The 25,006-nt window shown below is 36.2% G+C and overlaps 1 pseudogene; it reads left to right on the top strand.

Annotated features, from left to right (window-relative positions):
• LOC149565920 (putative disease resistance protein At1g61300) overlaps window positions 1–25,006 on the top strand; it is a 63,748-nt pseudogene that overhangs the window by 8,732 nt on the left and 30,010 nt on the right.

The following is a 25,006-nucleotide window of genomic DNA, read 5'->3' as shown; positions in this document are numbered from 1 at the left end:
ATGTTGAGACGAATTCCATGGATTCATACTTCTTTCTTAAAAAACTAATTTGCAATGGCACATGTATCATGAGTGGTTTTACATGGCACAAATTGAACCATTTTGGTGAACCTGTCTAGAATGACATAAACATTGTCAAAACCTTGCTTGCTTTTAGGTAGTCCCACTACAAAGTCCATGCTTAGGCATTCCCAAGGCCTTTGGGGAATAGGTAGTGGTCAATATAATCATGCATTGGTGGTAACTCCCTTGGCTTTCTAACAAACCTTGCAACACTCAACATACCTCTTCGCATCCCTGCCTAGGGTAGGCTAGTAGTTGAACCTTTGGACCAAATCCATTGTCTTATGCACTCCAAAATTCCTACATAAAGCACCATTATGCTTCTCTTGCTTTAGGTTTTCTCTAATAAATTTTCTTGGGACACATTGTTGATTACCTTTGAATAAGAGGCCTTCCTGCAAGGTGAATTCAGAAAACTCATAATGAAAATGGTTTGTATAATTAGTACATACTTGATAAGTCTTGGAAAATTCTAGATCATTAGGGTATAACTACTTGAAGTTCTCAATCCCCACACTCCTAATATTGACCTCTTATACAGTCAACAACCTATGGCTAAGTACATTTGCAAATTTTTTTGCAATGCCCTTTTTATGGTTGATGGTGAAGGTATAGGCCTAGATATAGTCCACCCACTTCATGTGCGTGTAACTCATCTTATCTAAGAAATTTAGAAAGATTAAGGCTTGATTGTTTGAATACACAACAAATTTCTTAAACAGCAAGTAATGCCTTCATTTCCTCAAGGCTTGGACCAAGGCATACATCTCAAGGTCATAGATAGAATACTTCCTCTTGGCTTCATTCAACTTTTCACTATGGACTGCAACTAGTTCACACTTTTGGCTAAGAACTGCTTCAATGGAAAGGTTACTAGCATCACATTCGATAGTAAATAACTTCTCAAAGCTATGCAAGACCAAAATGGTTTGAGTGGAAATCTGCTTCTTCAAAAATTCAAAGTTCCTAGTGGCTTGTTTAATTGACTTGAACGTGGCTCTAATCCCACATTTAATGGTCTCCAACAAAGGTACACAAATATGGTTAAACTTCTTAATGAAATTCCTATAAAATTATGCTAAACCCTGGAAACTCCATACCACTTAGGAAATCTTGGATGTTTGCCAACTAAGTATAGCCTCTACCTTGCTCAGATCCATCTTGATTTGTCCCTGTGAGATTAAAAACCAAAGTAGACCAATTCTTCCTTCATAAAATCACAATTTTCTAGGTTGATGATGAGCTTAGCATTAGACAAAATTTTCCAAACTAGACTAAACTTACCAAAGTAATCAGCAAAAACTTCATTCATGAGCCTTGTAAATGCAAAGTGGGCATTTGAAAAATCAAAGGGCATCACTAGACACTCATATAACCTCTCAGTGGTCTTAAAAGTTTTCGTCCACTTATCTCGCTCCTTAATCCTTATTTGATGATATCCACTCTTTAAGTCAACTTGGTTGAAGTACTTTGCATTGCCCAAATAATCAAGCAAATCTTCAACTCTTGGGATTGGGAATCTATACCTAACTATTATCTTGTTGATTACTCTCGAATCTATACACATTATCCAAGTACCTCCCTTCTTTTGCACCAAAATAGTTGGCACTACACATGTGATCACACCCTTCCTTATCAATCCATGGTCCAATAATTCTTGCACTTGTTTTTCTATCTCCTCATGTTGATTAGGTTTCATATTATAGGTTGCCTTATTAGGAAAAGCTACTCCAAGGATGAAATCTATCTGATGGTTGATAGTTCTCTTAGGTGGAAATGTTAGCTTCCCATCACTTACAATGTCCTCAAACTGATCTAGTAAATTTTGTACTTCCTTCAAAAAAATTGATCTGATTGTGCTACTTGTATTCTAAGGTTTGACAATTATGGCATACCCTTTTCCTTCTTCCTTCATGATGTTTAGAAATTCCTTCTAACCTACCATTAGGACATTAGGTCCCACCAATGGTGTTCCTTCCCCCTTTAACAAAGACTGAATGGTATAAGACTCATCTCCCTTCTTACTAAAATTCTATACATTCTTCTTGCCATCCTATTGTGCTTCTCTATCATATTGCGATGGCCTCCCTAAAAGGAGATGGCATGCATCCATTGGCAGTATATCACATAGAACTCTATCCTTATACCTACCAATATTGAAGTCAACCCATGCTTGTTTCTTCACCTCTACATGCTGACCCTTATTTAGCCATGTGACTCTATAAGAATAGTTATGAAAGAGTCTTTTAAGTTTTAATTTTACTACTACTTCTTCTAAAATTATGTTATCAGTAGATAGAGTCAATGATAACTTTACATAGCTTTTTTTTCACCTTTCATTTGCCCCTAAATAGGGCTCTTCTTTGACTTGGCTCCTCCTTCATGGGCTCCCTTATAAGTGTTCTTGTGAACATCATATTCTCACCTTCTTCTAAAACAAGTGGGAGATCAGTTGTCTTCTTGTTACAACCATCTTCTTGAGCATAAGCCATCTTTCTTTCTCCTGAGGTAGAAGCCTTGTTTGGAAACCTATAATCTAGGGATGCCCTACTTGGTTATAGTTGTAAAACTTCATTACAAAAAGGTATGAGGGACATCTACCTTGACTTCTATTTATGCTAGTAAAGCTAGTATTGCCTAAGCCTCTTTGGTTAAATCCTCCTCTTGGACTACTTGAACAACTCTATTCACTTGGCTTACTATCCCCTTTGGATCTAGTTGCTTGGCCTCTTCCACCACCATAATTTACTCTCTAGTTTCTCTTCTCTTTGCCTTTACCTCTACTTCTATTACTAACATCTTGCTTCTTCTTCAACTTCTCCTCTACCTTTAGTGCTAGGTGGTAACACTTTTGTATTAAATTAGGACTCCATAATTGAAGTTCCTCTTGGATGTCCCACCTGAAGCCATTAATATACCTGGCTATCTTAATGCTTTTAGCCTCTTGCACCTTAGACCTTAGACAATGTTTCTAAAACTCTTTAGTATAACTTGCCACATCATTTTCTCTTTTTTTGAGATTCAACCTCTCGGTATGTAACCATACTTCAAAGTATTTAGGAATGTAGTTTTGTTGAATTTGTATTACCATACTCTTCCATTTTTCATAGGGTTCCTTTCCCTCTTTCACTCTTTCATCTTAATTGAACTTACACCATGTGAGAGGTGCTACGCTCATTCTTGCTCTTGCTACTTTCACCTTTTGGGCTTCACTCACATTTTCACTTTCAAAATAGTTTTCCATGCCTTCCAACCTTCCAAGACATGGTCAGTATCTAGCTTTCCACTAAAAAGTGGCAATCCTTCCAAGGATTTCTGATTTAATGCCTTGACTTCTCTAAGAAATGGTTCTTCTGCTATTTTAGGATCAGGTGTGGATGCCTCCTCTTCATCAAACACCTATTGCTTCTTCTTGGGATGTTCCTTCTTCTGGGCAACCTTGCTAGTCACTGCATTAATCATGAGGGTTGTCTCCTCAAGTATTGTTTCCAAGGCATCTATCTTTTCCTTCAACTCTAGGTTTTCCTCATCCTATTCTTGAACCTTCTTAGCTAGCTCTACATTCATGACCATGGTGGATCATATGGAGTATTCTACTTTATAGTTAGACATACACTTACGACACCCAAAATTAAATTTCTCTTATACCAATTTTATAGAATTAGTTTAGGGTAGTGTATATAGTTGATATCCACTCCTTGATATCCCCTTCTTAGACAAGGTTAACCCTAATAAATTAGAGACAATTTTCCCCTAGACTAACCTACCTATCTAGGCTTGTATACTAGCTTGAAACTTCATTTTAGGCCTCGTTGATGACTTATCTAATCTTGCAAGGGTTGGAGGCTCTTCCTAGGGTGTCTTGAACTTCTTTCCATCCATCTTTTACAATCCATACATTATTTTTCTATATGATCTCTTCAAATTAATGAAAAAATCCTATTAGGCCTAATAGCCCTCAATTAGTCCTTTAATGGACTAAAATCCATTTTCCCCATACTTCAACTATTCTTTATTTTTTGGTGATTCAAGGAATCCTAAACATGATTCTTCACTCTCAATAAGCTCTCAACAGTTTTCCCAAGAAAGTGAAATTATATGATCCCATATCGCAACATTTTCCCTAGATTAGTACGTTTATGTTACAACTAATTTTATGTGCCCTAATAAATTTAATGATACCCTATCCACTGAGTTTCATGAATTTATGGTTTGTTTCATGAATTTTTGGTCCTTCATAGATTTAAGGGTCTTTATGTGACTACAGAGCCTCTCGGCTAATAAGAGAGTAGTTTTTTCCTTAGCGGATCCTTCTCTTTAGTTTTAAATATATCATATGTTATCTCAGATATTATACTAAATATAAAATAAAGGATGTAATATACTTGTCTTATAAGGATATTAATTAAAATTACTACCATTCATTAAAATAATCCAGTCAAAATTCTATAAAATATTTGTTTTCGTTTGATTGTAGAAATTGAACTACAATAAAAAAAATTAACTTTTAAACTTTATACTATTATAAACTTTTAAATAATGACTTTTAGAAAAGTGTATATATTTTTAAAACACATTCCTTCAATGTGTAAAAATTATAATAGGATAAATACAATATAATTTTAAAATGAAAAATATAACTTACTAATTATAATAATCAACCATTTGTTGAAATCAAATGCTACTCTTTTTGCATCAAATTATATAAATATATTAGAATTAAAAAATAATTTAACATTAGAATAAGAAAATTACATTTACATTTACTTATTCCAAATATCTAAAACTTTCTTTCCAAATTTATTTAAAATATTTAATAAATTTTTAAATAGAACTGAATAGATTAGATATGTAAACAACACGTGGCAAGAACAAGTCTGAACACTACTCCATCAACAAGATTGGAGTGAAAGAGCAGGGATGCTTGTCTAGGTGATGACAAATGGTTTTAATGAAAATTCTAAGCAAATGAGAATGGAATGTTTAAGTGGGGTTCATATCTGAAGCAATAATTTCATGTGTTTAAAGACTGCCCTTAAAAACCAATGCCAAATTAGCATTCTCTATAAAATGTGGAAAATTCAATGAGATAATAGATACCAAATACTAGAATATTGAGATAGTTTGAACAATATGGGCAAACTATAAAGGAGCTCCAGAACCTATCCAAGAACACAATGTTAAGAATATTGGAGGTGGTTTACCACCCTACTAGAAAGCTTTTAAGCTTCCCTAGAATCTTTCCTAACATGAAAGATACCCAACCTAGCAACAAGCAAGACTAAACAAGTAAAACTAAGAGAGATAATGGAATTATGTATATTATCATTTTCATGCTAAATATCAATCACCTCAAAATCTATCATATCAAGAGCTCATCTGAGAAGGTATTCTTCAAGAAATGAAAAATGTCAATAACACATGAATATAATTGTTCAATACCTGCCATGTGCATCATTCAATAACTATATCTATGCATTTTTTACAAAGTTCATTTTGCATCTCTTAATAGACAAAAGAAGGCTTCATTGCACTACAATATAAGACTAAAATTAGCCTTCTAAAACATGAGTGAATTATACAACAATTATTGAACATTCCTATATTTCCTTCATAAGATCATGCTTTATCAACTAATTGATACAATTCCAATACACTATCTATATCACATAAGAACACTTATGACAGTCTTTCAAGATGCACATTGATAAGGCTCATTGTACTATGCATGCTTATATCTTTTTCTAATAAGCATACAAATCCTATACCATTTGCAAAGTGGTCAAGGTTGAACATTCTTCATGAAGTTAACAATAGTCTGAACAATAGTTATATGCAACACTAGCACTTAATCAAATTGCTATGCAATATCTTGCAACAAATAACAACTAATTTCCAATAATTAGAAGATATTCCATTCACATGCACTATCATCACATGTGCATTAACACAAGTGATTACCATAGTGAAGTTAAATAAATCACACAAAAGTTTTCTTAAACTCAACTCTTCAAGTTGTCACCAAAGTTTATCTATAATATTATGCATAACAATGATGAACTGGGGGTTTACATTACTTTTATTTGATTGATCATGAGGAAGCACAATGCTAGTTCATTCATCAAGCATGGCATTATATTCCCTATAATAAATAAAATAATAAGAAACATTGATTCAAATATTTCATGTAACATGTACCCTATTTATTCATAATGAAAATAATAAATATCATTAAGCATGATCCAACCACTCATTACCATAGATACACATGTACAATTTTAGATACATGATATGATTAGTCTAGGTTGGTGTAGATAGTTTATATGCACTCCTTGATATCACCTTCTTACACAAGGTTAACCCTAATCAATTAGAGACAACTTTCCCTTAGACTAACCTACCATCCAGGCTTGCATAGTAACTTGAAACTTCATTTTAGGCCTCCTTGATGACTTATCTGATCTTTCCATGGTGTGAGGCTCTTCCTAGTGTGTCTTGGACTTCTCTCCATCCATCTTTCATAATCCATACATTAAATTCCTATACGATCTCTTCAAACTAATGAAAAACTCTTACATTAAATTCCTATATCTCCTTATGAAGGTCCCAAAAAGATTAAATTTTTAGATACCCTTTTCAAATTCCTTCAAGATTCTTTAGGTATCAAGTTCCCAACATCTACCACATGTCCTAACCTGATTTTTGAGGGTTTGCTATGGTTTGCTAGCAATTCAAACCAATCAATAGTAAAACTACTCTTGCCTGTACACTAGAGACTTCCAAAACTCCTCCTTGCAACCATAGAGCCTCCATTCAATTAACTATCCTTCCATAATGCCCTTCCTATTCAAAATTCTTCACCCTTGTAAGAAATATTGTTTCCTTGGCTCAATTTCTAGTCAAGTATAGCTCTGTCTTGCCTAGGGCTTCCAAGGAAATGGCTTGTCCCTTTACTTAATTCTCCATCCTTTGTATTACATAATTGAAAAGGTGTCTACTAGAGTCTCTCAAGGTTTCAGAGAGTTTCAACCATAGGCAATTCTAGTAGACTCCATATTGCCAAGTCTGCCTTAGTACTAGCCAACAAACAGGCAATTTCCTAAAACATTTATTGTAAGCACAAACTGGTTGCTAAGAAATTCTAACTAGAAAAAAAGTATAGAAAATTAAAAAACTAGATTCCAATGCAAAAGAACTTATTCAATCTCATGTCAATCAAAATCCCATTCTTTCATTTAAACAATCATTGAATTCCTTATCTATAGTATGCATTCGTACAACTCCAATACTTCCAACCCTACAATGGTGAATTGGGGAGATTTAAAAACTCATTTTCCAACTAAATGAACAACCTCCTACTCATTGGAAACCAAATTGTGACTTCTAACCACATTTGCAACTTTTGACAAGAAAATTTACAATTTTTGAAAAATTGTCAATGTGCAATTTTTGCATTTTTGCATCTTAGACTTGGTAGGACTATACCTTATAACTCCAAATCATCCATGGGAGCTATTTAGCCCATATTTAGTTTATGTCAATTCCTAACTACCATTTTATTCTTATATAGCCCTCTAAAACAACTTTTTCACTTTTTCCCATAATTGACAACAATGCAACATTACAACTAGTTGCCTATCATGCACTACATTGGTGCTTCACATGCATGAAAACCCCTATACCAAGGACCTCTTTATTCCTCCTAGGTCTTATCAAGACTCTTATTTCCACCTAATGACATATCCTAGGTTCTCTTGCACAATATTCCACCAATGAGATGAAAGTCCTTCTAGGACTTTAAGAGAGAATAAGAGAAAGATAAATGTCATGTTTCTTGAAGTCTCCTTTTGCAACCCAATTGGCTTCACTCTCTATTTCCCCCTACCATTTCATAAGATGCTTCATGAATTTTCTATTCCTAGTCACATTAAAGGTAATGGATATGCCCATATCTATTGGTAGATAAACTTGGCATGCATTGGCTCCATACATGGCCAGAATCTTGCATCATCTCACCTTCCTTATCTGCAGTTTGTGAGATCCTCCTTTGGACAACCTATGCTTGCTAATATGTACCATGACATAGTCCCCAACTACAAATTGAACATCCTTCTTTCTTGCATCTTCCCATTGTTTCATCTTTGTTGTATTCTTCTCCAAGGTTTTCTTTTCCATATCATGAACCTCTTTCATCGAAAGAGAAAAGTCTCCAACCACTCCACTGACCTATGCACCTATTTTCAAGTCCCTTAGTTTAAGAATGCCTCTAGCAAGAACTCCATACACCGCTTCAAAATAACACTTCCTAGTTGACCTATTTCTAGTGTCATTGTAGGCATACTTTTCTTGTGTTATAATGTGGTCCAAACTCTAGCCAGATTCCTTGGTCAAGCACCTTAAAAGGTTTCCCAAGTTGTTGTTAACCACTTTTGTCTACCCATCCATTTGAGGATGGTAGGTAGATCCAAATGAGAGGTTAGTGCCCAACTTATGCCATAGGGTCTTACAAAAGTGACTCATAAATGTAGTGTCTCTATTGGACACAATGTTGAGAGGAATCCCATGGATCCTTACTACTTCCCTAAAAAAATATTTGCAATGGAACGTGCATATTGAGTGGGTTTACATGGCACAAAGTGAGCCATTTCGGTGAACCTGTCTACAATGACATAAACACTATCAAACCCCTACTTGGTTTTAGGTAGTCCCACCATAAAGTCCATGCTTAGGAATTCCCAAGGCCTTTGGGATTAGGCAATGGTTGATATAGTCATGCATTAGTGAGAACTCCCTTGTCCTTCTGAAAAACCATCCAACATTCAATATACCTCTTCACATCCCTGCTCAAGCTAGGCTAGGAGTAGAACCTTTGGACAAAATCAATTTTCTTATGCACTCCAAAAGGCCTACTTAAAGCACCATTATGCTTCTCTTGGATCAAGTTTTCTCTGATAAATCCCCGTGGGACACATAGTTGATTGCCTTTGAACAAGAGGCCTTCCTGCAAGGTGAAGTCAAAAAACTTATGATGAAAATGGTTATTATAATTAGTACACACTTGATAGGGCTTGGGAAAGTCTAGATCATTAGGGTATAACTCCTTGAAGTTCTCAATCCACACACTCATAATCTACACCTCTTGTACAGTCAAAAACTTATGGCTAAGTGTTGTAGACACCTAAAAACCTTTAGAAAATAAAGTATTTTTATTTTCTGAAAAAAGTCCCTGATGACATCATTATTTATTAATTAATTAATTATTTTATTTATTTATTTATTTTTATGCCATTAAATCCCTTTATCTTAATTAAAAATATTTAATTAAATAATCCCTCACAAAAATGTTTAAATCTTATTTAAACATTATTTTCTTATTTATTAATTATTTAATTAATAAATTGACCAAAAAACCCAAAATAAATATATAAAAAAATTTTGCCCAAAACTTGACCAATTTCCTTAAGACCACTAACCTCTTCCAAAATCTTCTAATCCTTCTTTAATTTTGATTAAAGGCTAATCCCATCATTTCCTACCCCTAATCCCAACTCAAAATATTTAATTAAGATTAAATATTAATCCTCATGTTTATTAAAAAAGTTTTAATAAATATCTCCTCAACCCAAACCCTTGAAATAAATAAAACTTTATTTATTTCCTAAAAATCTAATTTATCCTCATCCTAAGAAGTTCTAGACTCTTCTAGAAAGTCTTCATCCTCATCCTAGGAAGTTCTAGACTATTCTAGAAAGTCTTTATCCTCATCCAAAGTCTAGATTCTTCTAGAAGATGTCTTTAAACCTAATCCTAATCCCCTCCTAACCTTGTCACATTCCCTAAACATGGGTTAAAACTTACTAACTTAAGCCAAAGTTAACAAATATCTCCTCCTTCACCCACCCTCATTAAATGCCATCCACTTGCCTATCCCTAAGCTAATCCTAAACCATCCTAATCCATCCTCTAATCATTTGCACAATCCTAAGCAAGCTTAAAACCTTCCTAATCAAGCCCAAGTCGAAATTCCTCTCATCTCCTTCAAAATATCCCAACCATAAAACTTTATGAAGCCCACTAGGCCATAAATGACTCTTCCAAGCCCTTTTATTTCTCTTACAAGCCATTATGAGGGTCTTTATGAAGATTTTATCCCTTGAGCCTCCTTTGTTGACTCATCCTTCCCCTTTCCTCCATCCTCTCACCCTGTGATATGTGTCACTCCCTGATTGGTTGTAAGGAAGCACAATCCATGTGCTCTCCTTTCATGCAATCTGAGCCCTCCATGAGCTTTTTCCCATCCTTGCATCTTAGCCCTCAATCCCTCAAGCCTCTTTCCTATAAATTGGATCCTTCCCCTTTGCAAAATAGCACAATCCATGAAGTAAAGTCATAATGTCATTTTAAGAAGCCATTTTACATCAAAACCATACACTCACACCCAAATTCCAACTCCATTTGAAGCCATTTTTGAAGCATAAGCTTGAGCATACATCCTATCTATTTAAACAAAGCCACTCAACAAGAGAGCTTCTTATTGAGAGAGTCCATTAATGGCTCATATTCTCAATTGAGAGCTCATCTTAGTCTATCTTGAAGTTTATGAATTTTGTTTAGTTTGTAGAAGCTTTATTTAAATTTGGTTTCTATTAGCATACTAACATTGCTCATATACATTTTGGCACGCCCGATGGGACCCCGCATGGGTCATCTTCATTAGTTTTTTAGTCAAGTTTTGTATGTCATTTGCTAATTTTGGCTAATTTTTCTTGTTTTTGTGATTGGTAGGATTGTATAAATTGGTTTTGTAGGTCCACATGAGCATGAAGAAGACAAAGGAACTCATAGTCTATCTCATAGTATTTGCAGATTTTTCAAGCTTATAGGTGGACAAAGCACTTGAAATTCTTCTTCCTCTTCTTTTCTATATTCTTCTTATTCCATCTACTTCTTCTTCTTCTTCTTGTGGGAGATCTTGGCCATTTTTTTTTAAGGAAGCAAAATCATACACACTTCTTTTTAGTGCTTAAAATGAACCCCCAAATCATACTTAAATTTATTAAAAAATTAAAAATTTGCAAAAAAGAAAAAATATTTTAACAAGTGAAACTAAACCAATCCAATCATTTGCATCCTTGCAACATCAAGGTTTTAGATGCATTCATGCAAAGTTAGGAACACTTCATTTTTGAGAATTTAAAAAGAACTTCAAGTTTCCATTTCAAAAGGTTCAAAATCAACACTAAGTGCACACTAAAATCTAAATCAAACTCAAAGCATCAATCAAGGATAAAATGAACCTCATTTGCAAATATTTTAAAGTTCTTTTAAAAATCTCATGAAAACTAAGAATCCTAAATGGTTGCCAAAAATTGTCCTAAAAGCTTTGTTATTTGTTCCAAAGAAATGTCTTGTTGCAAAATCTTGAATGTTTCTTACTTTTTTCATGCATCAAAACAATCCAGGAATATCATTTTTGGGCTTAAAATATGCAAACTAGAACACAAAATCTTGAATGAAAACCAAAGTCCAAAGAGTCATTTTCACTTTTGAGTCCAAAACAATCTTGAATGATCTAAGGTTAAAACAAAGCACTTCAAAGTTTTTAAAACAACACACAAAATCTCAATCTTGAATGCTCAAAGGAAAAAACTTGAATGTTTAATCACTTGTCTTTGAATGCATGTTGCTAAAATCACTCTTGAGTGCCATGGATTAAAATCAAGTTTGTTTTTTTTATGAATACATGATTAAAACAAAAAATCCAATCTTGAATGCAAAAGGTCAATTAATCATTACAATATCTCACACTTCATCTTTTGGGGCATAAAAAGAATCTACATTCTAAGAACTTCCTAAATTATAAAAACCAAATAAAGATGCTTTAAGTGAGTTTGTAGTTGGACTCACCCTCTTTAATCACCCATCAATTTAACCATTGGTTGCAATCTCAGCGCCATCTATGGGGATGGGTCCACCTAAGAGGGTGTTAAGTGCTCCACAAAGATCAAACTTCACTTACTTGTGTTTTAATTAATTTTTCTAACTTAGAAAATTCCTTGAATGCACATTAGGCTCGCTAACACTTCATTTGGACATTAAAATTGAACAAACTCTTGACGTGGAAGGCCTCTAGGCATGCGCTTGACAAATCGAGCTTCACATATCTTTGTTTTAGGCTTAAAACAAAGTCACACTCAATCTTGAATGCCTAACAATCAATGAACATCGCATAGTTTTGATGCATTTTCAATGACACTCGCATTTCTTATGTTGATGATCTCTCAACTTCCATTATGCTAATGACGCTGTCAAATTGGAATGAACATTGTATGTCATAATCATAAGTGTCTTCAATCATAGCTTACAAAATCTAAATCATCAATTGGAATGAACGCGTGTCTTTTAAAGCCCAAGATCATGTATGTGGTCTTGTTTTACACTTTTTAGGAGGCCTGCTTGGGGATTTTATCACCCCTTGGGACGACCTCAACTCCAGAATTTCGACGGAGTATAAAAATCGAGAGGTGAATCCAAAGACACCTCTCTTGGAATCAAGATTTTGTCACTCGAGCTAAGCCTCAAGGAACTTTATACCATGAGAAGTGAAAGAGGAGAAGTGGGTTACCGCTCCTCTTGGCTGTGTGACATCTTTTTGGTTTCATCTATGGATTTGGGCCTCACGTACCTTGCGTATATCGAGGACTCCCTAGCTATAACAAATTTCATCCTTGTAGAAAGCTTCCTAGGATGTTGGTGTGTTTGACGTGCTTGCTCCAAAATTTTGTCTGATTGTTTGTTCATAGCTTTTGAATGAATGTTTGCCAACTTTGGTCAAAATCCCAAAAAAGTAGAAATCTCCTAGCTCAAGGCATACTTAGCATAGTCACTGCCTCATCAAAAAATCATCCAAGCTCCCCCGCTGCAACCGAATCTATCTAGTTCCTTGCTTTAGAACAATCCCAAATCCAAAGTCCATCCAAATCATCCCCCCAGCCAGCTAGCAACCCAATCCAAAATCACCCAAGCCTTTAAGGAATTGTTGTTACTCTGCCAGAGTTTGCTATCCAATCAATCCTACCAATCAACCAATCTCACCAAGGTTATCCCTCTGACAGAGCATTGTCTAGGGTAATCTAGCTTTGTCACTTGTATCCCTCATCACCTTGAGCTAAAGGTTGGGATCCACAAGTGATCAATCTCGTATCATACCCATAGGATCATTAGTCTATCCTCAAGTTGACACAGGCACCAATCCTGCAAATAGGAAAGCAAAACCCTCACTTTTTGACAGCATGCCCTTGATGTCCTCCATCCTTAGAAAAGCCGAAAATCCCCATCCAATCCTCCTTAGGTCTGTCATACAGCTTTGACTCTCCCTAGGAAATCCTTCATCAGCCAATCCAAAATCTGCACTTAATCCAAATCCAACCATGAGCTTCCGTGTTCATCCATATGCAAGACCCCATCCCCATTCGACTCATCATCAAAACATGAAATCCCAAACCTATCATGATGTGTTCGGTTGTATTGTCCTTGCTCCCACCACCTCCTATTCCAATGATGATGAAAATCTTGTTGACTATGACGAGTATATTGAAAGCCTTAGAAACATTCCCCCAAGCATCCCACAAAATCCATGCATTCTTCCAAACTATCTATTCATGCCATCTGATATCCCAACTTCTCCTCCATCACCCAATCAACCAAGCTTCCAATCTTCCACCCCCATCACACTAGCTATTCCTGTCAATCCATCTCCACCTCCGACACATGAGTCTCCAAGGAATCTCCTAGAGGAAATACAAGAAAAGTCGCCTCCAACAGTCGATAAGCCATGTCATCTAATCCAACCATGTGAAGTAGTCAGTAATGAAGCTTCCCCATCTATAATATCACCTCAATCTCCCATAGCTATCATCCGCATACCATCCATCAAATTGCTTAAATTCCTTCCACTTCCCGAAAGCATCAAAATCCCACCATCTGTCAAAACCCTCCAAATCCTACCCACATCAACTCCAAGCATTTTCAAAATCTCCCATAATGACCCTTATGCATCCATCTTCTACTCACCCATCTCCACTACTGAATCTCCCATCTATCCATCCGCTGCCTTTGAAGAGTCCATCCCTTCACCTCCTATCGCACCATCCACTCCAAACCAATCCTATCAAGATCCTGCCCGAAAGCATGTTGACATCCCACAAAGCATAAATGAAGATATCATTGTACCATGTCTTCCATCCATAGTGTAGTCACTATCCCCTCCATCTCCAAAACCTCAAGCCATACCTCCTCTACTGCAGGATATCTTTTCATCCCATTAGCTAAATCAAGATCCTATCCTACCATCTCCTCCACTCCATACTTCCATCTTACCACCTATCCAAGCTATTTCACCATCTATAATATACCCTCTTGGTTCACTTACATTCATTAATGGTGGCCCCCTCTTCGCAAAAGAATGAAGAATAGTATCTCCCCATTGCAGTACATCTAATAAAGAACTTCTACCATTTTCTACAAGCGAAAAGTTTCCTCACCTAGTTCAAATGCTCAATCGATGGCATTATCAAGGTCAAGGTTTAGGACCACAAGAGCAAGGAATCATGAAGCCTATTATTGCACAAAAGAATCTAGGATTTCATGGTCTTGGATATGTATCCAAAGGCTCACCATCTAAAAGTGTTGGTACACGCCATCCCCAAACCAAGCCTATCTCCAGGCCCACCATGCCATCCTCCCATCATTCCTTCAAGAAATCTTATGTCATCTCCCCTCCACCATCTTTGCAACCGAAAACAACCTACAATATCCCCCCTTCATCCGCTAAATCCATTTTGGATCCCTATGTACCAAAATCTACCATCAACCATCCTCCTATCATTTAGCATAAAAATCCCACTCCTTTCATTCCTATTCAGGATCAACAAAGGTACATCTCTCTACCTATCATCCATCATCATCCCCCTACATGCTCTCCCATATCCTCTCCATCTCACAAAGCTTCTCCTAACCATCTTCCCAAAGCTTACCACATCAATGTAAATGACAACTTCAAAATGCATAAAGCTAAAAATCCACATCCTAGGCAATCATATGTCTATTCTAAAAGACATACTCCAAAAAGGAAAAATCCAATCAAAGAATGCAAAATAATGCAAAAGCCTATGAAAATAAAATCCAAAACCATGTGGATCCCAAAGAAAAAAGTTGAAACCCAATGCATAATGGCATCCACCATTGCTAATCCTCCATCCAGTGACTCATGTCCCCCATCTCCTAACTCCATCTTGGGTGCCTATATCCCCAAGCACACTTCCACAAATCCTCCATCACGCCTGCATCTACCATCTATCACCCATATGCTCTTTTCACACCCATCCCAAGATGTGCCAATTTTGCTCTTGCAAGCATCCCCATCTCATGCTCCTTTCCAACCTTTTCATCCCTCCATCTCCTACCATCAATCCCATCTAATCCAATCTATTGCATAAATCACACATCCATTGTACCAACAGCTAGCAACAAAATTGAACATTCCAACAGCTAGTGAAAAATCCCAAAAAAGTCAAAATAGCTGAAGAAAGCCAAAATCATTCCAGCTAAGTCCAAAGTCAAAAAGTCAAAAAAATAATAATAATAAAGAAAAATAAAGCGTCCACTGGTGAAAACTTGGCAATTCAAGCGCCTTGGACAAGTACCATGATGAAAACTTGGCAAACAAGTGTCATGCGTAATCCCGACATCCAACTCCATCTTCCAATCTATCCACCTATCCTCCACCCTCCATCTTCCATCTCACACCATCCACTTATCTCCTGCAGCATCAGCCAACCATCCCAGCTATCATCCATCTCCCTAGCCCCTTCAGCTTTTTCCATCCTAGCTTCAATCCTATCACATCCATCATAAGACCTCCTTCTGCATGTTATCTTCTAATTGGGGGCACTATATTCCTTGGAGATCTTGTCTTGTCCATCCTCTCTTGTCATTGGTATCTAGCTCTAGGCTATCCTCATGCAAACCCAATGTCATCTCTTTATACCCATCATAATCCTAGCTATCTACCATCCTATCCAGCCATCTCATCCTGCTCCTCTAGCTATCCTTGGTCACAAAATCTCTCATCATTATTGGATGCATCTTGCCAAATCCATATCTTTCACTATCACCCCACCCTTAGCTTTCGCATCTTGCACAACATCAAACCATCCCGCTATCCTATAATCCTAAGCTTTTGCCTACTTGTAACTATCTTGGTCAGCTTCAGCTTGTAAATATCTTGGTCCGTCAGCTTGTACATCCTCTTTAGCTTAGTACCATTGTATCTATCCAGCTTTTGTGTCAGTTCCTCCTTGATCAGCATCTTGCACACATCGCACATCTTGCTTAGCTATTCCAATGCATCCTTTAGCTAGATCTCTTATCACCAAAGTATTATCCTTCTTAGTTCAGCTTGCTAGACGCATCACTCACCCAGATCCATCAGCTTAGGTGCTCTCACTAATACATTAGGGGTCAATTTGCGACGGCAAGAAAAGGTAATGTGGTTTTGGCTTTTTTTTTTCAATTTTAGCCCGATGTCATCGCAATTGCGATGCCAGCGAGATATAACAGAAAAAAAAAAAAGCCAAAAACCCTCATTTGAATGAAATCGCGTGACACAAGGTTCTTCTGAAAGGAAAGGTGCATTGCAGGATAGCCTTCGCATAACATTGGAAGTGAAGGTACATGGTCATACACAGGAAAGGAATTACCAAAATCTTCCAAGAAGGTTTTTTTAAATAAATATTTAGCTGTGCAAGAACCAGAGGAATCAAATTTGTGTTTAGAGGATGTTCCATTGGATAGGCATTGTGGCCATATTTTTCTTGCAGAAAATTCAGAAAGTCTTGTAGATAGAAATAAAGAAGTAAAGCACCCCATGGTTCATAAGAAAAGCTCTCCTGCAAATGCAACAAAGTGACTTGCAAAAGAGATTATTGGAGTGGGAAGCCCTCAGACCCCTTATCGAGTTTTTCCCACTCCCAAAGTAAAAATAGATTCTGTAAAGAAGGCACATCTTACTCAAGGCAGGCAATCTGTAAGTTCCAAATTCTTATTATTTCTACAATTTTCTTTTGTTATCTTAACTGTAATGTTAACTTGAGTCATAAATTTGATAGCTACCCTATGGAGAACTTGCATTCCTGTACTTAGTTGACAGTGCAGTTGGACCTTTAAGTTCCTTCTTTCCGGCCCGGGGAGGCCTGGCACGTTGTGGTCCCACCCAGCAACTTATTCCTCCTAGCCAAAGCCCCAGCCGATAACTAACTAACTAACTGACTAAACTAAATGCCACAGCCGGGGTGTTCTGGAAGGTAAACAGCCAGAAAGCATGCTCGAGCTAGATTAGTTGAACCACTGTACATCTTGAACCCCCAGGTAAGGTCCACTGTGAAAATGAATTGTTGATTAGTTTACCCAGTGGGAGGCAAGAAGAAGTTAGGGCGTTCATGAGGAGGGGGGTAAAAAGAAATCTTCCGTGGGTCAGGCCATTCCTACGTTCCATTCCTACCAAATTCTTTGGACCGGCCTAGCTTTCTTTCATTCTATCCATTGCAATGCCATAACTTTCTTTGTTTCTTTCCGCTACCTACCTTGACTAATCTTCCTCTGCACCGGCTCCCCCCACCCCGTAGAGCCATATATCTCTGCACCAAATTTTTTATGAGAGGGCCACCAAGCACTAATCTACCTACAGGCAGGCCCTCCCACCAAGCCCCTGAACCGCCTTGACGTGTAATAGTTTTGCCCGACGTGTAACAGTTGGGGCCTAGCGCTAATCTACCAGGCTAGAGAACATGTTACATATAGAATTGGCATCTCCAATGGAAAATATTCACACACAAAACAATCTCAACATCCATCTTGTATACCAGGTTCAACTCCAGGTATTTCTAGTCGTAGGGCCTCCCTGCCCCTACCAACAAAGCCATCAGTTTCACGGCCTACATTAATTACTAACAGTCCTTAGAATGGAACACCTAAAGTAAAAGTTGTTAACAATGAATGTGTAACACCTAGGCCACGAAAATCTTCTTTAACTTCACGCTCATCAGCATCTTCATTTGGAAGAATTGAAGCACTCACTGAGAGATCAAACCTTACTCCAAAAGATGCAACTACTGAGTCACCTTATGTTTCTAATGCTGCCACTTTGTGGTATTCTGACAGAAAAAAATATTCAGGGCTTCGAGCTATGCAGTCTCCTGATGTATCAGTTAATGCACCTAGACTTGATCGAATTGCGGAGTTCTCCATAGCCCCTTCTGAAAATTTTTTGCCCGCTGCAAAACAACATGTTAAGGGTACTTGCTTAGACATTCTTGGAGAAGAAAGTTGTCATTTGAGAGCAAAGAGTAGCCCATATGGATTGTGTTTAGAAAGGTCCACCTCATCAAGCTCAGGTTCAGATAGGGATGATGCAAACTATGACAGAACACAGGAGAAGTGCACGATCCAGATCAATGCAAAAGCTCCTGCTTCTGTTCATGTGAAACCAGCCTTCAATGATGTTATTCATGTAATTAGACATAGTGCTTTTTGAGTTGGTACAAATCAAGCTGAGTCAGAGAGAGGAACTGTGAGCAGCTTGCTGCAAGGAAGAACAGGTGTGAATTCATTTTTAGATGCAGACAATAATGATCTAGATGTCCTGTCAGTTCCCATGGGGACAACTGTTACTGGCCATCATATTGCAGATCAGCACCTTAAGACAACCTTAACCTCCAACAGAGATTCTGATTATTCTCAAAAATGAGTAAAAGGAGGAATAGTTCTTAAATCATATCAACAAAGAGCAAAAGCTCTTGAAGGCTTGCTAGAGCTTAGTGCACAATTACTCCAACAGCAGAGACTAGAAGAACTTGGCATAGTTTTGAGGCCTTTTGGACGTGGTAAAGTCTCCCCAAGAGAAATAGCCATTTGGTTGACAAAAAGCCTGAAAGGAGAAATGAGTGATGTTCACTACATGGGTTGAGAAATATAGATATTTCAACATGGCACTTGTTTATATATGTTTTGTATCTAGTTTTTTGATGTGTAAATATTACTTGGCCCTCAATTTGGCTCCAAGTGGAACATTTCCTCTTTATATCTGACTTAAACTGTCTCATCTATAGCATCTTTTTGTAGATAGATGGATGATGTCTGTTTGTCCATATAGGATCTAATTTTTGGGTAGTCGTTGATGGTGTTGTTGTATGCTTTCTGGTCGATGGTTGGTCTAACCACTTTCTTTAACTATGGGTTTGCTTGATGGCAGCAACCCAATTGTTGAGAAAATTTGGGGGTAACCTAGTCGTTTCTTTTTCCAAGGTGATCTGAATTGGTTATTGCTTTAGTTCACCCTGAGGAATGTTGGTAGGAGGCACAAAAGCCCTGCATTGTCCTATGGATGATTCTCTTGTTGAGTTTGTATGGTTGCAATGGGTTTTATAATATAGCAGGTTTACAATTTTGTCTTGAGCTGCATGGTTATATATTTGCAATATCATTTTTTTCTACAAGAGCAGAAAAGATGCCAAAAGAATTGAAGTCAAATTCCTGAGTTGTGTGCCATAACCATAATACAGTGCGGTTTTTGGAAGGGAATGCAGGCTTGCAGTATCATATTCTGTGTAATGGAATAAAATGCAACATATTCTTTTGGAAATAGTGGTCAATTTGCAATAGACCAGACTGCAAGTGCATTGTTATATCGTGTAATTCCAATCAAAATTTTAATAGTCCAGCACATTGATAAAGTTAATTGTAATAGGCCAGCTCATTTCAAGAGTTAATTTTAATTCTCTCTTTTTAAAAGAGCCTGTAACATTATTGATCATGGCATTATATTTTATGTAAATGAAAGTTTGCAGTGGTTTCCTACTATCTACCATAGTAGTAAAAATCTTCTTAGTAAAAAAAAGGCAAACCAAAAGATTCAGAAATTATCGAACTATCACGAATCAATCAAGAAAAAATAATATTTTCAACACACGTAAAATAAAGATGAAAAAATTAACAAAACATGGTTTTATAGAATAGAGATACAAAAATAAAATAAAATGAAAGCTTATTCCATAAACTATGAGATACATTTTTTCTTATTTATGTTCATATTGTATTTGATTAAATTGTATTGCACAATACATACTACACACTACATAAATGATAACTAATTGTTGATAGTTTTCAATTACAATTTCCTTTGTATGAAGTCAACCTAAAAACTAAGTACAAAGCTGCAAAAAATTCTATGTTCCTTTAGAGTCTTGGGAAGGGTGGGACCTAGGATCTTGATTTGGGGATGGTGGTTAGCAAGGGTTGATTTGGGGACAATCGTTGGCATAGGTTTAGGGATGGAGCACCTAAAAGGTTCAAGAGGAAATGTCCCTTATAGGGATTTGGGGTTATTACCCTCAGTAAGATTGACAAGCAACATCCCTTTTTTAATACAAGCAACATCACACTACCGTTTTTCACAGTGATAGGATGAAAATTGATTGTAAATCAGAGTAGATACAATTCAGACATGTCCTTCACAATTACATAATCATGAACGTTGGCAATTAGTGATTCATCAAAAAATTGCATTTTTTGGCTTCATCAACACATTCCTCGCAGCATCATATGAAGTTCCTTACACAGTTGGCAAATGTGGGCTTAGCAAAAACTTTGGTAAATTAAAAATTGCTTAAGTTTATTTAAAAATAACTTTCTGTTATACATAACAATTTTTCTGCTATCCAAGATTTTACTTGATGTTGTTTCTAGAAGAGATTGTATATGTTTTTTGAATCACAATGTTTCAGATCTCACTCTATGACAATCATATGGGATCTAGTTATGATCCTCTATATTCATATTAGAGGCTTTGATGTTGAAATTGGCTTAGCAAATAATCATGACGATGACCATAGGGTCTCTTGATAATTTTTTTGGTGACTAATCTATTTATGTTAAAGCAGGATGTATCAACATTGACTGTAGCAGAAAAACAAGTTACATAGATGAAAACTTGCATTGTTGCACTTACAACTGACATTTGACACTTGGAGTTGATATGCACGTTTCTTTGAGGTGGGTGATAACAAAGAGCTCATCAATTTTCACTGTGTTATCTTCTGGCTACAAGTCTACACCATTCTTCACTGTTTTTTATTTATACCTAATACAATTTTATTTTTCAAAATGTTTATCACTGCCACAGTTTTTGATAGTTGGCTTCTTTGTATTAACACCTATAAGGAGCCATTGGATATTGGAAGATAAAGGTTATAAATCTTAGGTATTTTTTCTATGAGATTTCTTTTGGATTTGGCTGTGTTACATGAAATGTTGAAGTAAGATGCACTGATTTCAACCCATTCTGATTGATTTGTACAAATTCTTATAACTAGTTCCATATATTTAATTACATTTAGACACTATCTTTTAATGCTTTATTTCAGTGTGCTACATATTCTATTTCATATTTGTGATATATGATGAAAGTATTATAACATATGGAGGAACAGTCCATGAGTGGCGTGGCCAGTTGAAATGGTTTTAGTTTCAATTTTACACCATTTGATACAAATAATCAGTTTACCAATCGACCCCTAGGTTCATTCCATTTGCAGTAAAATCTTCATTACATAGAAAATGTTCACAAAATCTATGTCAATGCTCACACATCTTCTTGGACTTACGCAAATCTATGTCAATCCTCACACATTTTCTTGGACTTACGCAGGAACTATGTTGCCCTACAACTCTTGTTAAATATGTTATCAACTTGACTTTTCTATTAAAGGCTCTCATGCTGAATTGAAAGCCAGGTAAAGAAAAAGATATTATACACTATTTTGTTGGTACCCTGTGCAGCACAACAAACTTGTTCTTACTATAAGAAAATTTTCTTTTCTTTTGTTTCATTGCAGATATTCTGCTTGCATAGAGGTCTCTCCCCATCATTGGACACACTTGATAACATTCGAGCTTTGGATCGCATACAGGAAGTGCATCTATACACATAAGTATAAACTTCTTCTTTTCCCGCAACACATATAACAACAATTTTAAGTGCTTGCAAGGTATATACTTATGAATAAATATTACATCCTGATTTAAATGTATGAAAACAATTTTCATTCCCTTTAAGCTTCATTCATCTCGAGGTGCAATTCACAAACTCAAGAATAGTGGCTTTTGTTCTTCAGGATACCTTTAGGGGAAGAGTATGTGAATGCCCCCTCGTGTCTGGAGTCCAGTTTAGAGGAGATGGCTATTTACACTGCTAAGGTTTGTTGAATCTAATTTTGAATAACATTGCTTGCTATTGTTGAATCTAATCTAATGTATATTTTAACTAGACTTGTAGCTTATATGTTTTCAAATTTTTGTTAGGCCTTGTAGTTTGTATAATTTGATTGTTGGAGAGCTTCTATAGCTAAGCAAGAAGGTCGTTGCACGAGTTATAGCCGCGCGCTCAGGTATGAAAATTATTTTTTTTTTATTCTAATGTATATTTTAACTAGACTTTTAGCTTATATGTTTTGAAATTGCTTTTAATGGCTTAATGTTGTAAGGTCTCTTGAAATAAGACCTTCAGGCCGTTGGTCAAAGTTTTACAAATAATCTTAGGAATAAAGTCAAAGAAAGTATTTTTAAAATATTAAAGTATTTAGCTAGGTCTAAGAAGATTTGTGTACTTTCGACAGTTTTGCTTAGTTTGTGAAAGTTGTAGACTGAAGTTTTCATAGCCCGATTTTTTCTTCCTGCAAAGAACGATCATGTCAAATAATATAAGTAAAGAACAAAACAGGGAGACAATCGCTAGATTGTGGTCTAACTTGAAAAGAAAAGGTGATGGAAAATGTTATTGTCCTTGCAATATTTGTAAGGGCTTAAACCGTAGAAGACTGCTAATCAAAACAGTTAAGAGACATTGTAGGGAGAATGGTCACATTGAAGGGGGGCATGACTATCATCCACCGGTAAGTCGTTCATTATATCATTTTAACAATTTATATACATATGAAATCACTTGATGATGAGTTGATGATCATGGTTTATTTATGTTAATCAATTTTATATAGGTTGATCTTCCCAGGGAAGTACATGATATGAACCACAACAATCCGAAGAATATGGTTTTCGAAGTGAAGGAACATGGAGGTGCAAATATCCAAGGTGAAGATAATGATCCCATGGAAGATGACGATCATGCGCCAGAAAACACAATTGAAGAGGATGGTATAAGTACATTGATCCATGACACATCTAGTCCAAGCGTATCTGATCATGATGATGATGATAGCCTCAATGTACCTCTACTTCAGAAGGCATACGAGCCCCTATACAAAGACTCCCAAACAACTCTTCTCTCTGTTGTATTGTTGTTGTTGAACTTGAAGGTTATGAATGGTTTATCCAACATAACAATGTCACGTATGTTAAGGTATGTCATATATGTCTTTATAGTTACACAAGGGTGAATAATGTACCACTAATATTGTTTATAGTAACAACTTATATTAACAATTGAATATCTTCCTAAGTTTGCATCAAATATCCATGTAGATCGCATTTGGGATCTCAATCCTTTTAAAAAATTAGAAGGGGAGTACTTGATGGGGAAAGGTACATTGAGGAAAGTGAGAGGTAATAAATTATAAGATGTTATTGTAATAAATTATTTCTTAATCTTCAAAATGAATCAGTTGTAAGTTGTCTTTTTTTTTTTGTATAGGTGCTCGAGAGTGGGATGCACTACATTTGTATATTGCAAACAATCTTGATTGGATGACGGTATGGATTGAACGATGTCAACATTTTGGTCACACATTAACATGGGAAGGTGTATCTTCATTGGTTAAAGAAGCTCATCATAATGGAGATTCCAATATTAAGAAAAGGGAAATAGATTTAGCACGTGGTTCAAGAGATTTCTAGGTACGTACAAATTTATTAATCACCCGTATGTTTATCAACTCACGATACAATAATTTTGATATGTTTCACATATTATTGCAGGTTGAACACCACAAGGCTATGTTCTGTAATGGTCAAAAATTTTGCGTCAAAGTGTTGGATGACACGAAGAAAACTTGTGATTCAGGAATAACTACAATCTTTCAAGTGAGTAATATTTCATCTAGAAACGACTTACATCCTCAAGAGTCTGAAAATCGATACTATGGCATTCTGGATGAGATAATTGAGTGTGACTTTAGTTCCTTCAAATTAGTACTCTTCGTTGTCAAATGGTACAGGCTACGACTTAATCCAAATGATCCTGATAGAACTGTTATTGAACATGATAATGGATTTACAATGGTTAATACAAGGTCGTTTGAGCCAGTTGGGGATGAGCCTTATGTTCTTCCAAGCCAATGTGAGCAGGTATTTTACTCAGAGGTTCCACATAAACTGGGTTGGTCATTTGTTGTTAGACATGAACTGAGAGGAAGGCCAATAAATTATAATGCGATGGAAGAAGAAGATACCGAAGAAGTAGAAGATGATGTAGATGGTGATCACGATCGACAGTTATTGGATGATGTTCCTGACACAAATTTTCATGAAGAAGAAGAAGATGATGATGACGATGATGCTGCTATTGATGATGATGATGAAGATGATGTTGATGTTGATGATGATGTTGATGATGACGATGACGACGACGATGATGGCGAGGAGGAGGATGATGACGACGACGATGATGATGACGAGGATGATGATGATGATGATGATGATGACGACGAGGATGATGATGATGGAATTTAGAGGTATGCCATCAATCCTTAATCTATTTAATATTCATTTCTTGATAGAAATATATTTGTCTTATATATATGGTTACATAGTTTATTCATTATCTATTTAAAAGCTACAAGTTTCAACTACAAATAGAATACTACTAATCTAAATT

This window comes from Cupressus sempervirens, chromosome 3 (genome assembly GCF_028749045.1).
Source record: "Cupressus sempervirens isolate cs-2001-9-10 chromosome 3, ASM2874904v1, whole genome shotgun sequence".
Lineage (NCBI taxonomy): Eukaryota > Viridiplantae > Streptophyta > Pinopsida > Cupressales > Cupressaceae > Cupressus > Cupressus sempervirens.
Note: the sequence above shows the minus strand (reverse complement) of the source record. Positions and strands in the feature narration are given on the sequence as shown.